Here is a 14,065-nt window from a genome sequence, read left to right on the forward strand (position 1 = left end):
CTTCTTTTTCTTTTTTTTTTTTTTTTTTTTTTTTTTTTTTTGAGAGGTTTTGCTATTGGGTGTGTGTGCTCACCAGAAAGTCAGAAAGCAAGAAATCATCCCCGCCCCCAAGGGGATATGGCCACACCACAATCCCTTCTCCTCTATCCTCCTCTCAGAATCTTGGGCATGCACGCACACATGCCCAGTGTGAGTTTAAGCCACCGGGTCCAGGACTCAAACCATGGTTGACCACATGGGAGTCCAGAGACATAGCCATTACGCCAGCTGCTGGTCCCAACACCAGTGTGTTTTTCAAGTCACAGGATCCAGGACTCAAATTGCACAAATGGCCATGCGGGATCCAGCTGCCTTATCCTCCAAACCCGCTCGAGCATCCAGAGTTTTAGAATCATTGCTTAAGACTTGGTCACGGAGTCCTGAACAATCCAGCTGGTATCTTAGAACTGTTTCTGGATCTCAGACTACTACGTCAAAAATGATCAGTGCCACCATGTCCTGAAGCCACCCACCCAGCCTTCCTTCCCATGCAGAAATCCCATGTGCAGCTCCGAGTGGTGGTCCCCAGTTCCAGGATGAGCCAGAGACGTGCATGGGCTCGCATCCTCTGGGGACAGGCCCCTCCCTCCTTGCAGGGCCGAGCTCTCCGTCAGCACTAGAGGAAGGCCATCCTGGGGAGCTCCTGCCCCGTCCTCCTCTCCCCTGCTGGCATGGACAAGTGTTCTCTGGAACAAGTAAAACTCAGCTTCTGTCTGTACCTGGAGGGCCAGCCTGGGGCCTGGTGAGGGGGAGCCTTTACCATCTTGTCACCCTCAGGGTGGCCCTCGAGCTGCTCCCAGGAGCCCTGTGATGCAGTCGCAGGGATCAGGCTGGCCTTTCTCTGACGCCTCTCCAGGGTTCCCGGGAAGGGGTGCCACCTGCATGGGGCAGGGGGAGGAGGAGGAGGAAGCTGAGTCTGGCAGAGATGTGTGCTGGACAAACCTGTCTCTGCCCAGCGTTTGTCTCCTGAAGGAACAGGGAGCGGACTTATGTTGGCTACTTATAACACAGCAGAATCGTTACACAGACAGGCTTCCCAGGCAGGCCTGGGGATGGGGAGAGAAGCAAACCCTACGTGTAAGGAATCTCTCTCTTCCTCCCCCTGACACTGCCTTTCCAGCCGCACCTCCTTTTCCCCTTCCTCACAGGGCAATGTGCTACCCAGCATGCCTACCTCCATGCCCTCGCTCAGGCCGGGCCTGCTGCCAGGTAAGCCCTCCCCACCCAGTTCAGAGCCTGTCCATCATAACGAGCAGACCCTGTGCAGAGCTAGGCTGACTCCCCGCCACCGATGCCCTGGCCTCCTGCCTTAGTACGTGCACCATCCGCAGAGCTCTTGAAAATGATCGCTGCCTCCTGCTCCCTAATTATCTGTTCTGAGACCGCCCCGCCTGCCAGCTGGACTTCTGAGCATTTGGCCAAGTTTCCCTGAAGCCCACAGTGTCGTGGGTCTGTATTGGGTGAGGGGGACACCAGGTTCCCCAGGTCTGTGTCCACTAGAGGAGTCGCCCTGTAGAAGACTCGTATCCCTTGCACTGGCCCTAGCACCAAGCCTGTTTACTTGTCAGTCAAAAAGCTGGTTAAAGTCAAGAAGGGTGGAAAGAAAGAACGAATCAGAGCCTCGGAAACCACACAACTGCAGAGTCGCTTCTGAGCTGGGTCTGTGTTCTGCCTCTGAATAATAATTAGCCTCTTCTTAATTTACAGAAAAAAATTAAGTTACTAAAAAAAAGTCTCAATTATGTACTTTTCACTCACAAATGTTTCTTAAACCTCTGCTGTTTGCATATTTCTGTACCAGATCTAGTATAAGAAGACTTCGGATTTAGCACAGGATACTAATTTGATCACTGTTATTAACATCTTTTGCCTTCGGTGTTCTGCAGAGAACAGCAATTTCCTCGCTTCTGGGCAAGTCTGAGAACCTGGGGGCTAAACTCTTTTTTTTTTTTTTTTTTTCTCTTCAAATGTCGAGATTTCCTTTCGAGCATCCAAGAAAACTGGTCTTGCTCAAATGCTGAGGAGGAACATCTCAGAAGTCATCGGGCCCATCTTGAAGGTTCATGCCAAGTACGTGATTCAAAGCCTCTCATCCCACCATTTGCCATTCACTCCTTTGGCTGAAACATCACTTTCTCTAGAATTCTCTCTTAAAATAGAAATCTTCGCTGGAGTTGGGAGCCCATTAAACTCCCCAATTGGTGGCCAAGGAAATTTACCTGGTTCTAGAGAGGGAGTAAATCAGAGGCGGCCGATAGGCTGGCCTGTGTGGTTGAAACCCAACTCTACCACTTACTCAAATGAACAAGTTTCTTCACATCGCTGCACCTCAGTTTCCACGTTCATAAAACGGGGCTAAGAATGGCCCAAGCTCCTGGGCTATGGAATGAGCTAATATGTATAAAGCCCTCAGACAAGACCCGGCACACTGTATTAAAGCAGAAACAGCTCTGTTCATGGTCTCAGGCTTTTTTCCCTTTTTGGAGAGGTTTTTAATATAGGGTACGTGCACTCACCAGAAAGACAGAGAGAGACAGAAAGCAAGAAATCACCCCCTAGGGGGGATAGCCACGCAATCCCTTCTCCTCCATTCTCCTCTCAGGATCTTGGGCACGCACGCACACGCGCCCAGCATGAGTTTAAGCCACCGGGTCCAGGACTCGAACCATGAGTCGACTACATGGGAGTCCAGCGACATAGCCATTATGCCAACTGCTGGTCCCAGTCTCAGGTTTTTTTTGTCCATAAAATGGGCTCCGGATTCCTGTTTCTCCTGCTTTTTTCATAAACTGAAAAGTGCTGCCCTGTGGGAACAGTGGGCATTATTCTAGAACTCCATGAGCTACTCTCTCGGCAGCTGACTCCAACCCCTTTCTTCTCCACCCCTTCAGTTTTCTTTACCTGGAAGAAGGTACCAGTGGCTGGAAGCGGGGCTCCTGTCCACGGAGGCAGTGATGTCAATCCACGGGAGAACTGTGAGGACAAGGGACAAACACCGCGAGACCATTCATCAGTGCCTCTGCCTTACACCCTCCCACCTGAACCTAGTAGGCCCCCACCTTGTGCTGAGTGGGGTCACGGGTCGTACTCAGTCTCTGTCTCAGGAAGCTGTGAAGCTGGTGGGTGAGCCCCAAGGAACATAAGCTCTCACCTGGCCACAGAAGCCAGCACTTACAAACCAGCCCCCACCCAAACCTGGACAGACTGCTCCCCAAACCACCTGGTACCCCTCCAGGACTCTGGAGACAGGATCCCAGGCCCAGCCACCCTGGGCAGAGGCCCTTTCCCACTGCTCAGGGACCTGCTTCTCCGAAGGGGCTGCCAAAGCAGCTGTTCTGAGCAGCCGCCTAGGCAGGGCCAGTGGGCTGGAGGTGGGACCTAGGGCACTACAATTATATGCCTGACTTCTGACTCACGCACTGCCTCCCCCATCACCAGCGCCTGTAGCCAGCAGGGCGGCCCCTTGCCCAGGCACTGGGGGAGAGACAGGACTGATGGGCCACAGGAGTAGGGAAGAGAAGGGAGCCGAAGGAGGGAGGGAGGGAGGGAGGGTAGGGAGGAAAGGGGACTTCAGGTCAGCGCAATAGGCTGTCACCACCTCACCTACCAGGAGATGCTTAGACTGCAGGGCCATGGGCCTGGCTATGGCACCTGAGGCAGAGGCAGAGTGGGACCAGGCCTCCTGGTATCTTGCAGTCAGAGTAGCCAGGGCTCAGGTGGGTGCCTAGCCAGGGCCTGTACCCCTACAAAGACTCTCACAGCCCAGGTGGACCTGGGGCCACACACACTCCACCAGGAAACACACAGCCACGACTCAGCATGGGACCTGAGGAGAGAGCTGGCTCAGACACGGCTTGGAAATACCACTGGCTACTGAGGGATGGACCTCGGCGCAGCCCAGGCCCGTCTCTGCACCTCTAGCCCCAGGTTTCACTCAGTGCCAGGATGCATTGTACTTTACAGTTTATAACATGTACTCGTTTTTTTCTCTCTCATAATGACCCCGAGGCCTGAGTGAGGGAGGAGATATACACAGGCCAAGGCTTTGCAAACTCTGCTGTATACACGAATCACCAGGGGATCATGAGCAAATGCAGTCTGACTCAAGCTGGGGCCTGACGGTCTGCATTTCTGACAGACTCCCAGGTGACACTGATGCTGCAGGTCTGTGGATCACAATTCGAGTAGCAAGGACATATTGATTAAGAGCATGGGAGCTGGGGTCAAACCACCCAAGTTAGAATCTTGGCTTGCTGTGTGACTTTAGGCAAGTCACTTAACCTCTCTGTGCCTCGATCTCCTTATGTATGAAACAATAATAAGAAAACTTACCCTGTAGGGTTGATGGGGGGATTAAATTAGTTGGCATGTATAAAACACTTACAGTGACTTATTATTTCATTTTAGAACCGAGGCTTTGAGAGGTGGACACACCCAGCGAGGTGGCAGAGCCAGAATTCAAACTCAAATCTTTGACGTAAGGCTGGCAATACCAAGCTATGCAAAGACCAGTCATCAAGCCTTCCCCCATCAGACAGACATGGAAACTGAGGCCCAGAGAGAGGCAGAGAACCAGCACAGTTGCCAGAAAGTTGATGCCAGGTCAAGTCCATGACCCTGGCCCAGCCCTCTCTCCTGCACCTTGTTGTCCTGTCAAGAAGAGAAAATGGGGGCCAGCAGATGGTGTAATGATTACTTCGCTGGACTTCCATGTGGTCGACCACATTTCGAGTCCCTGACCCGGCGTCTTTAAACTCATGTTGAGCATGTGTGCGTGAGTGCTCCAAATCCTGAGAGGAGAATGGAGGAAAAGGGATTTCAGCGTGGACATCCCCCCGGGGGGTGATTTCTCATTTTCTGTCTCTCTGCCTCTCTGGCAAGTGCACACACTCTATAGCAAAAATCCTCTAAAAAAAAAGAGAGAAAATGACACAAGCTCTCCCGGTGGCATCTCAGCTGCAACTGTCAACCCCACCTGGACCAGCAGCCACCCTGGAAACCAGGGTTGGCTGAATGCAGAGGCCACCCATTCTTGCCCAGGCCTCTCCAGAACCCCTGCCGCCAGGCTGGGGGAGGCAGAGACTGGGAGGAGGCTGATATCTTCCTTTCTTGCCTCCTGCTTAGTCTCCGGGTCCCAGCTGGGGTGGCAGGCAGAGAGTGACATGCTGGGCCTGGCTCCACCCCCACCTTGGCTTCTCAGCATGGGGCCAGTGGCAACCTGTGAGTTATTCAAAGGAAGTGCTCAACCCCAAACAGGAAGTGGCTCTTCAAGCAGAAATGCCCTGCAGGATCTCCCTGCTGGTGGGGTGGCTGGGTAGATGAGGCTGATGAAGAAGGGAGGCCGGCTGGGACCAGTCACATTTATCCAGATTTGACCTGAAATACGGCCCTGCCCCTCTGCCTTGTGACGCCTGATCCAGGGACGTTTCCGCTGTGGGCCCTCCTCTGAGCCTCCTTTCCCTCGTCTGCACAGTCACGGGCTGCTATGGCTTGGCCCCTGACCATTGGAGCAAGTGAACGTAGGAAACGAACGCATCACGAGTGAGACAAGTGAATGAATTAAGATACGCGGATCTACACTGCGGCTGTGGCACAAGTTCTATCATTTGTCTACAGCCCACGGTACGAGAGAGATCTCATTCGCAAGAAGGCTCATCTCTGGACTGCCCTTAGGAAAAAAGGGCCACCAGCCTGTGTCCCACACATCACAAACACCTGCGTGCAAATGTACCTGCAGGAGCTGTGTCATGTGACATCCATGTGACCTGTGCTTCTAAACATTGCCTCTCACTCAGGCCCTGCAAAACTCATTTCCATTTCTTGGGGCCAGCAGGTGGCGTAGTAGTGAAGATGCTGGATTCTTATGTGGTTGACTGTGGTTTGAGTCCTGGACTTGGAAGCTTGAAACTCATGCCAGGTATGAGTGTGTGTGCATAAAATCCCGAGAGGAGAATGGAGGAGGAGGGATTGCAGTGTGGCCATCCCCCCAGGAGATGATTTCTCACTTTCTGTTTCTGTCTCTCCAGCAAGCACAATATACCCTATAGCAAAAAAAAAAAAAAAAAGAGAGAAAAAGAAAAAGAAAACTCTTCTCCATTCTTGAACTTGAAAAACAAAAGGTGGCTCTGTTTAGATGTGGTCAAGATCTGTGGTTGGGTTGCTGCTGAGAGGAGGTGAACACCAACCACTTGGGGGATGGGTGGTTCCAGGCGGGGGCTAGGTGGCCAGCAGGGGAGAGAAGAATGAATCCGTCAAACTCTCTCAGACACCAGTGTGCATGGCTTCCTGCATAACTGAGTATCAGTCTCCCAGTAATCCGGTCTCACACCCTTCCCCCCCTTGACATTTCTTCCCGTCCCAGTTCATGGTGTAAGAGTACTCGTGAATTGCTGTAGGATTCGTGAAAAATGCACTTGGTGGCCAAGGAACATCTTATGCTGTTCAATAACTCACATTACTCAAATAAATGGAAACGACTCATTTGGGACTAGATGGACACGAGAATTGTGAATAGCTCCAGTTTTATAAAATTCACAAGAATCTGAATTCATAGTTCATCTCTATTTAAATAATCTTATGTAAAAATCTGACATGTGTTCGTTGTGATGTGTGGTTTTCATTTTAATAAATAGTTTTATGGATTAAAACCAATTTTCCTGTGCTTATGTTTATTTCAGTTGACATTTCCGAGGGACATGAATTCAATTCTGCATACGTTGAACATGGTTGCATTTTACTTTACTTTATTTCTTTATTTTAGAGACAGGGTCCTGCCAAAGACCTGCCAGATTGCCCCGTGTTGCCTCGAACTTGAGATCCTCCTGCCTTGGCCTCCAGAGTTGCTGGGGTGACAGAGGTATGCCACTGTGCCCAGTTTATTCTCATTTTATTATTTTTAAAAGAATGATTTAATTTTATTTATTATTATTGTTATTTTTAATTTGCTATAGGGTACATGTGCTCACCAGAGAGAGAAAGACAGACAGACAGAAAGTGAGATATCAAGCCACCTGGCCTGGGACTCAAACTGTGGTTAGTCATATGGGAGTTGAGCATCTTAACAACCACGCCACCTGCTAGCCCTGCCCAGCTTATTATTGTTAATTTTTCTAGAGAGATTTTTATTATAGGGCATGTGCACTTGCCAGAGAGAAAAAGAGAGAGAGACAGGAAGCGAGAAATCACCCCCCAGGGTGGATGGCCATTCCACAATCTCTTTTTCTCCAGTCTATTTTCAGGATTTGGGGTATGCATGCACACGCACTTGGTGTGAGTTTTAAGTCACAAGGTCCAGGACTTAAACCTCAGTTGACTACGTGGGAGTCCAGCAACATAACCATTACACCATCTGCTGGTCCCTGCCTGGTTTATTTTTAATCCTTTAGATCATTGCCATCAATAGAACATGAATGATATGGCCATCTTGCTTATTACAAGATTTTCTGTGTCCTAATTAATCATCTTGCTAAAATGAAGATAACAAAGTGCATTTATTTTTTTGGAGATGTTTTTGCTATAGGGTGTGTGCGCTCCCCAGAAAGACAGGCAGAGAGACAGAAAGCGAGAAATCACTCCCCAGGGGGAATGACCACACCACAATCCCTTCTCCTCCATTTTCCTCTTGGGATCTTGGGCATGCATGTACACGTGCCCAGCTTGAGTTTAAGCCAAGTCCAGGACTTGAACTGCGTTTGACTACATGGGAATTCAGCGACATAGCCCGTTGCCAACTCCTGGTCCCATCGAAATGCATTTTATGAGATAAATAATAATGAGTTACGTCTCACTCCTTATCCAAACACCAGCCCTCCCACACCACATCCAGACATGCCTTGTATCCATGCCAGTCATATGAAACTAGAACCTTACACACGCCTTCTCACTGACGTCATGGAGGCATGTTGGTCGAGGTGAGGAACTCAAACCTAGTTCCGTAACAGTCTCCTGCCTTGCTTTAGAACCTCTGAGCACCTGTCAAGGATACATGGGTCTCTATTTGCATTTTGCTCTGGACTCTGCAAGTTCAGGGGCAGGCCTGTGCCCTCCCTGCCCACCACTGCTCATGTTTGTGGGGCCCAGGCTGCCTCACCTCTGCAAGTGTCATCTGCTCTAATGGCCAGCCCTGCCCAGAGCCTGCCCTTCCACACAGCAGTCCTTGAGCTGACACCTCTGTGTGGGCTTTACTTCCAGAGCAGGCTCCCCTCAGAGGTGATGGCCTGGACTTCCTGGTGTCTCCACAGACCCTCCTCAAGGTCCCTCCCTTCCTCAGCGTCCCTCTCTCCAATGCCATCTAACAGGACTGCCAGGTTCCGGGGTGCAAGGCTACATCACAATCCCTTCTCACCCATTCTCCTCCCAGGGTCTTTTATGCACACACACTTGTCTGGCATTCAAACCACCAGATCTAGGACTTGAACTGCAATCGACCATGTGAGAGTCCAGCAACATAACCGTTATGCCACCTGCTGGTCCCTTCACTGGGTTTTCTACAGAAGCAATCTACACTGGGTTTTCTATAGGCAAAACAGAGGCTTAAGGGGGTTGGTTGGGTCTCTTGGATGCACACTCTGATGCCCGGGCCTGTCTAGACAATCAGAAATCTGACCACCAACACACATTCCCCAAGCTCTCCTGTGTGCTCAGTGGACAGCCCAGGCTCCTGATGGAGCAACTCAGGCCTAGCAATGGCACGGAGGCGCCAGAGCCACCATGCGCATTGAGAGGCAGGAGCTAGGGAGGGGTGGGGCCATGCTGATGACCAAGGGGTCTCCCAGCCTCATGCCGCCTAGAACAGGGCCAGACCTTCCACAGGCAGCAACTGATATCCAGCAGTGGGCAGACTTGTTTTCCTGGCACCACCTCCTCAGCCCAGCCACTCCCTGCCTGCCTCCTGGGGCCACTCTCAGCCCTGGGAGGTCTCAGGGTAGAGTGCCACCTGGCAGTGGACTGGCCACTAAGCCATGAAAGCAGGGCGGCACCCATCTGCACACAGACCCTTACGGCGCAGGTGCGCCAGGGACAGTTGTGAGATGAGCAAACGAGTCAATAGAGGGGACTGGCCAGTCCAGTGCCTGCCTCAGTTCATCCGGGCCACTGGGCACCTGGTTCAGCTTCCGAATCAAAGAGGGGATGGGGCAGCAGGTGGGGAGGTGCAGAGCAGAGCTGATAAAGGGAAAAGTGCTCAAACAGCCACGGGCTGGGGGCAGGTCCTAGCGCTCTCCTCCCCACCCTTTTGCCACATGATCATGGACATCGCCTTGCCTTTCTGGATGCCAGCTGTGCCAAACAGGGACTAGCACCATGCTGAAATGACCAGGTTTAGGTGAGCACATACAACACTTTAGTCAGAAATGTGGGACACTGAGGCTCAGAGAGGGGAAGTGACTTGGCCAAGACCACACAGCCAATGATGGAATCTTCACTAGAAGCCAGGCCCGTCAGGCACTGTGGAGTTGACTCCTAGGGGCTTACACAGGGAGACCAGATCATGGGTGACCCAGGGGGCAGGAGAGAGGTTAGGACAGGTGCTCTCGGGGCCAACCCAGGCTGATGTCACCAGTTGAAGGCACATGGTCAGAGTCCTAGGATTTACTCAGAACGGCCTGGAAGGACAACTTCTGTTTGTTCTTTCCTGGGACATGCTGAGCAACACGAGTTCCCTGAGTGATCCCCAAGCACCTTCTATGGAGAAAGCCTGGAGAAAAGCACCTTCTATGGAAAACGCCCAGAAAAGGACCCAGTGGAATGGGCTGGGCAGAAAGGCCAAGTTCCATTCAGGTAGGGATGGCTCAGGGCCTTGATTTCCACTGCGGTGTTCAATGCCCCTGGGCACAGCCTTACCCTCTGCCCTAAGCCCTGTCCTGTCTCCTGGTCTTCACTGAGGCCCTCCAGGCTGGGCACGTGGGATGGAGAGGAGGAACCGCTACAGGGTACCAGAGCAGCCTCTAGGCTGGGACAGACAGACCACCCAAAGCCAGATCATCTGCGAAAATGATGAGCACAGGAGCTCTACGGATTCTGTCTCTGGAAATGAGAAAGAGAGACAGAGAGAGGGCTGGGGCAGGGGTGGGGGGCAGACGGCAGCCCCCCAGAAGGCATGCCCCTTCTTGATTGTGTAATCCTGGGCTTCCCTTCTGCACACCCCGTTTCTAATAGCTGTCTCTTCTTGGGCTGGTTCTGATGGTCAGCACTTAACATGCCTTATCCCCATAATGTGCGTGTGGATCCTCCACAGCAGATGCCATGGGGCTAAACCCACATCCCCTAGGATCCCTGCGCCATTGGGGGCACACTGCGCTATGTGGTCCCTCTCAACAGCCAGCATCTGGCTGTGGGGGAGGTCTGTCCTCAGGCTGCCAGCTTCCCTTGCCATGGGGATGGCCGTGCCCCGAGGCAGCCCTTTAGCCATGACTGACTGGGTGGAGGGACGCATGTTCCAGCACCCTTGTCCCTACAGGGCCAACTCCAGAGTGAGACCCAGTTGTCCCCAGAGCTCCCCATGCCAGTCATATGAAACTAGACCCAGTTGTCTATAGGGCTGGGCTTGCAATTTGTCTCTTGATTCTCATCTTCCTCCTCCTGCTTCTACTTTCCCTAGTCCCTTAGCAGTTTTTTTCCTGGGAAATTTTCTAATCCATCACTCTCGACACGAATCCTGGTCTCTGGGTCTGCTTCTAGGTCCCTAAAACCTCAGTCACCTAGGAGGTAGATGCCATCAGTGTGCCCATTTCAGAGAGGAGAACACTGAAGCCAGGGACTTGCAGAGGCTAACGTCAAAGAGCTCCATCTGGCAGACCACCTCAGGTAGAGTCAGACCGAGTTGTGCCCAGAGTGAAGCCTGAGTGCTCCTTGCACTCCACCCTTGTCCTGGCCCGCCATTGTCCGAGAGGTTTCTGTCCTAGGCTAGCTTTCCTTCTTTCTTTTTCACTGAAAGCAAGGGAGGAGGATCTGCAGATGATCCGAGGAGGGGGGGATGACTAATCCTCAGATTCCTCTCCTTGGCTCAGACCCTGTTTTGGTCAATCCCTGTGAATCAGGGCGGGTCTAACATTCTGGGAATGCAGGGAGACTTCAAACCGCTTCATGAAAACAAGTTGTAAAAACACCAGCCACCACTCAAGGAGGCCGGCTGATGGGCTTGGCTCCACAGAGCAGGGCTGGACGAGTTCACCAGAAGGGAACACACAGCAGGAACGACAGGCAGACCCACAGGAAGACCCTCCCAGGACCTGGAAGCTGGACCCAGGGGTGGTGCTGGGCGTGGCCTCTGGAAGCAGGCGCAGCAGTGCCCTGACCATCCAGGTCTTTCTTGTCCCAAGCATCTATAATGCCACCTCTGTGAGCACTGAAGACACAAAACCACCAGAGGCCAGCCCCGCCCGGCCCTGAGCGTCCCCTCCTGACCAGAGACTGCTTTACGAGGGTGCTCTGAGTTTATGGGGCTCTTAGGAGGCTCACCACACCCTGGTGGACTTGCTGCCACCCTATAGACACTGTCAGAGGCCCTGGAGCCTGCCAGAGCTTGGTAGGCCTGAAGAGTGCCTGGCATGGTACTTCTCTGCACTCCGCCAGCTTCCCTCCAGGATGCCACCCCTCGGGCATCCTCCTGGGGGGGGCACAGCAGATGGCTGTTCACCCTCCCTCTACTTCCTCTTTGGCTGGCTCTGTCCAGTCCACAGTGGAAAGACCTGGGTCTCCCCACTTGCCCCTCCACCCCTTCCAGGTTCTCCTCTCTTCCTTTCCCTCCTCATCCAAACTTCTGCAAGAGCTGTCTACACTCTCTCTCCATCTACTGCGAATGCACCACCCTTTGTTCTCCAGGTTCAATAGTGGCCTCCATGTGAGATGACCCACTGGGCACCTCTCAATCCTTGGCCGATTTATAGACAGGCTTTGTCCTCCTTCTGAAAAGCCTCTCCCTCCCCGGCCTCTCAGCTCTGCCTAGCTGGCTTATCCCTTTCCCAGGCCTCGTTCCCTCCCCGTGCATCACGCTTCCCTAGGCCATATGGTCCACTCACCCTCATGGCTTCAACCAGCCTGGTCTCCACCAGGACCGAGCTCCAGACCCAAGTATGCTGTGTCCTCTGGTCCTCTGGACATCCTGAAGGAACTCACACCCATGGTGGCCAAATGGAGACGTGTCACCCACCCCAACCCTGCTCCTCCCACTGCATTCACACAGCAGATGGCTGTTCACCCTCCCTCTACTTCCTCTTTGGCTGGCTCTGTCCAGTCCACAGTGGAAAGACCTGGGTCTCCCCACTTGCCCCTCCACCCCTTCCAGGTTCTCCTCTCTTCCTTTCCCTCCTCATCCAAACTTCTGCAAGAGCTGTCTACACTCTCTCTCCATCTACTGCGAATGCACCACCCTTTGTTCTCCAGGTTCAATAGTGGCCTCCATGTGAGATGACCCACTGGGCACCTCTCAATCCTTGGCCGATTTATAGACAGGCTTTGTCCTCCTTCTGAAAAGCCTCTCCCTCCCCGGCCTCTCAGCTCTGCCTAGCTGGCTTATCCCTTTCCCAGGCCTCGTTCCCTCCCCGTGCATCACGCTTCCCTAGGCCATATGGTCCACTCACCCTCATGGCTTCAACCAGCCTGGTCTCCACCAGGACCGAGCTCCAGACCCAAGTATGCTGTGTCCTCTGGTCCTCTGGACATCCTGAAGGAACTCACACCCATGGTGGCCAAATGGAGACGTGTCACCCACCCCAACCCTGCTCCTCCCACTGCATTCATCTTGAGGCCCCTTCGTGGCCATCCTCCCACCTCCCTCTTCTTTCCAGATCCCATCTGACACCCAGCCCTACTCCACTCTCCGCATCTTCCCCTCCTCTCCCATCAAACATCCCTGAGTCTCAGCTTAACTCCTCCCCCAGGAAGCGTCTGTGGCCTCTCTGGGCAGACATGGAATTCCTTCTCATGTTCATATGCCCTGTACATCCCTCAGGGCAGTCATACATGTCCAGACGTGCATCTGACTGCCCAGACGGTCCCAGAAGGCAGGGCAGTGTCTGAGCTGACACTGGGTCCCTGGCATCCAGCCCCAGCTTGGCATGAGGGCCCCAGAAGAGGGGCCTCAAAACTGGGAAACTGTGGCCTCAGTGGATTTCTCCCCTCAGCCCATGGGCCCCTCAGATCTCCCCCTCCTCACACTTGGCTCCTTTTAGAGACACTCTAACCTGTTCACCATTTATAAGGAGACAGCATGGGGCCTGGGGAGAGAGCAGGGGGCCACTTCACACATGTACAAACACACAACGTACACACACATGCACTGAAACAGACGTACAAAAGCACGCAGAGCACACCTTTGCAGTCAGACACAGGTGATGCAGTAGACACACAGGCACAAGCACACAGGCTTGGAGGTGCACACAGACCTGTGAAGACAGGCCCACGGGACCTGTGTGCTCTGGAAACGGCATTAGTAGAGGCCACTGGCTCTGGGAGGGCAGGCTGGCTTGGTATGGCTCTGGCCTATGCAGCCAGAGCTCGGAGGAGACAGCAACAGCCCCGCAAATGGCAGCCTGCTCCATTTGGGCTCCAAGGCTATAATCAGAATGGGAAGATTGTTGGGGAGGAGAGAACAAGAGCAGGGGCCAGTCTCTACAGATGAGGCTGGGGGCAGAGGAGGCCACCAATGGGTGTCTCCTGGCCCTGCCAGCTGCTCCAGAGTAGGCTGCCAGGCTTCTGCAGATGCCTCTGCCTTTTCTACAGTAGAGCCCATCAGAGCAGAGAAACCCCACTGAGTATCCAATATCCTGGGAGGGGAGGGAAAGCAAGCAGGTGGGTATGCACATAGCATTCAAAACCCATGCAAATGCTCCAGGACAAACAGCTGGCTGTGAGCCCCACTGGCCATCACCTCCCCTATGCTCCCCAAGTCCAGGACTCCTCAAATTCTGCTGATCCACTTGAGAAACAGTTCTTAGCTCCACTAGAGAAACAGCCAAGGACTCCCTGGAACCAACAGACAAGTACGAACCCCATATGCATCTTAGGGGTTGTCTCAACCTGGCCTGGC

At 53.0% G+C, this 14,065-nt stretch overlaps 1 protein-coding gene across 1 annotated transcript in view; it reads right to left on the reverse strand.

Annotated features, from left to right (window-relative positions):
* Positions 1-14,065, reverse strand: part of GDPD5 (glycerophosphodiester phosphodiesterase domain containing 5) — a 94,755-nt gene that overhangs the window by 59,517 nt on the left and 21,173 nt on the right. The window contains exon 2 of the mRNA XM_027774217.1: positions 2,941-3,012. The gene's annotated coding sequence lies outside the window, so the exon portion shown is untranslated. The remainder of the gene's footprint in view (positions 1-2,940; positions 3,013-14,065) is intronic.

The sequence above is a fragment of the Tupaia chinensis genome, unplaced genomic scaffold (assembly GCF_000334495.1).
Source record: "Tupaia chinensis unplaced genomic scaffold, TupChi_1.0 Scaffold000047_1, whole genome shotgun sequence".
Taxonomy (NCBI): domain Eukaryota; kingdom Metazoa; phylum Chordata; class Mammalia; order Scandentia; family Tupaiidae; genus Tupaia; species Tupaia belangeri.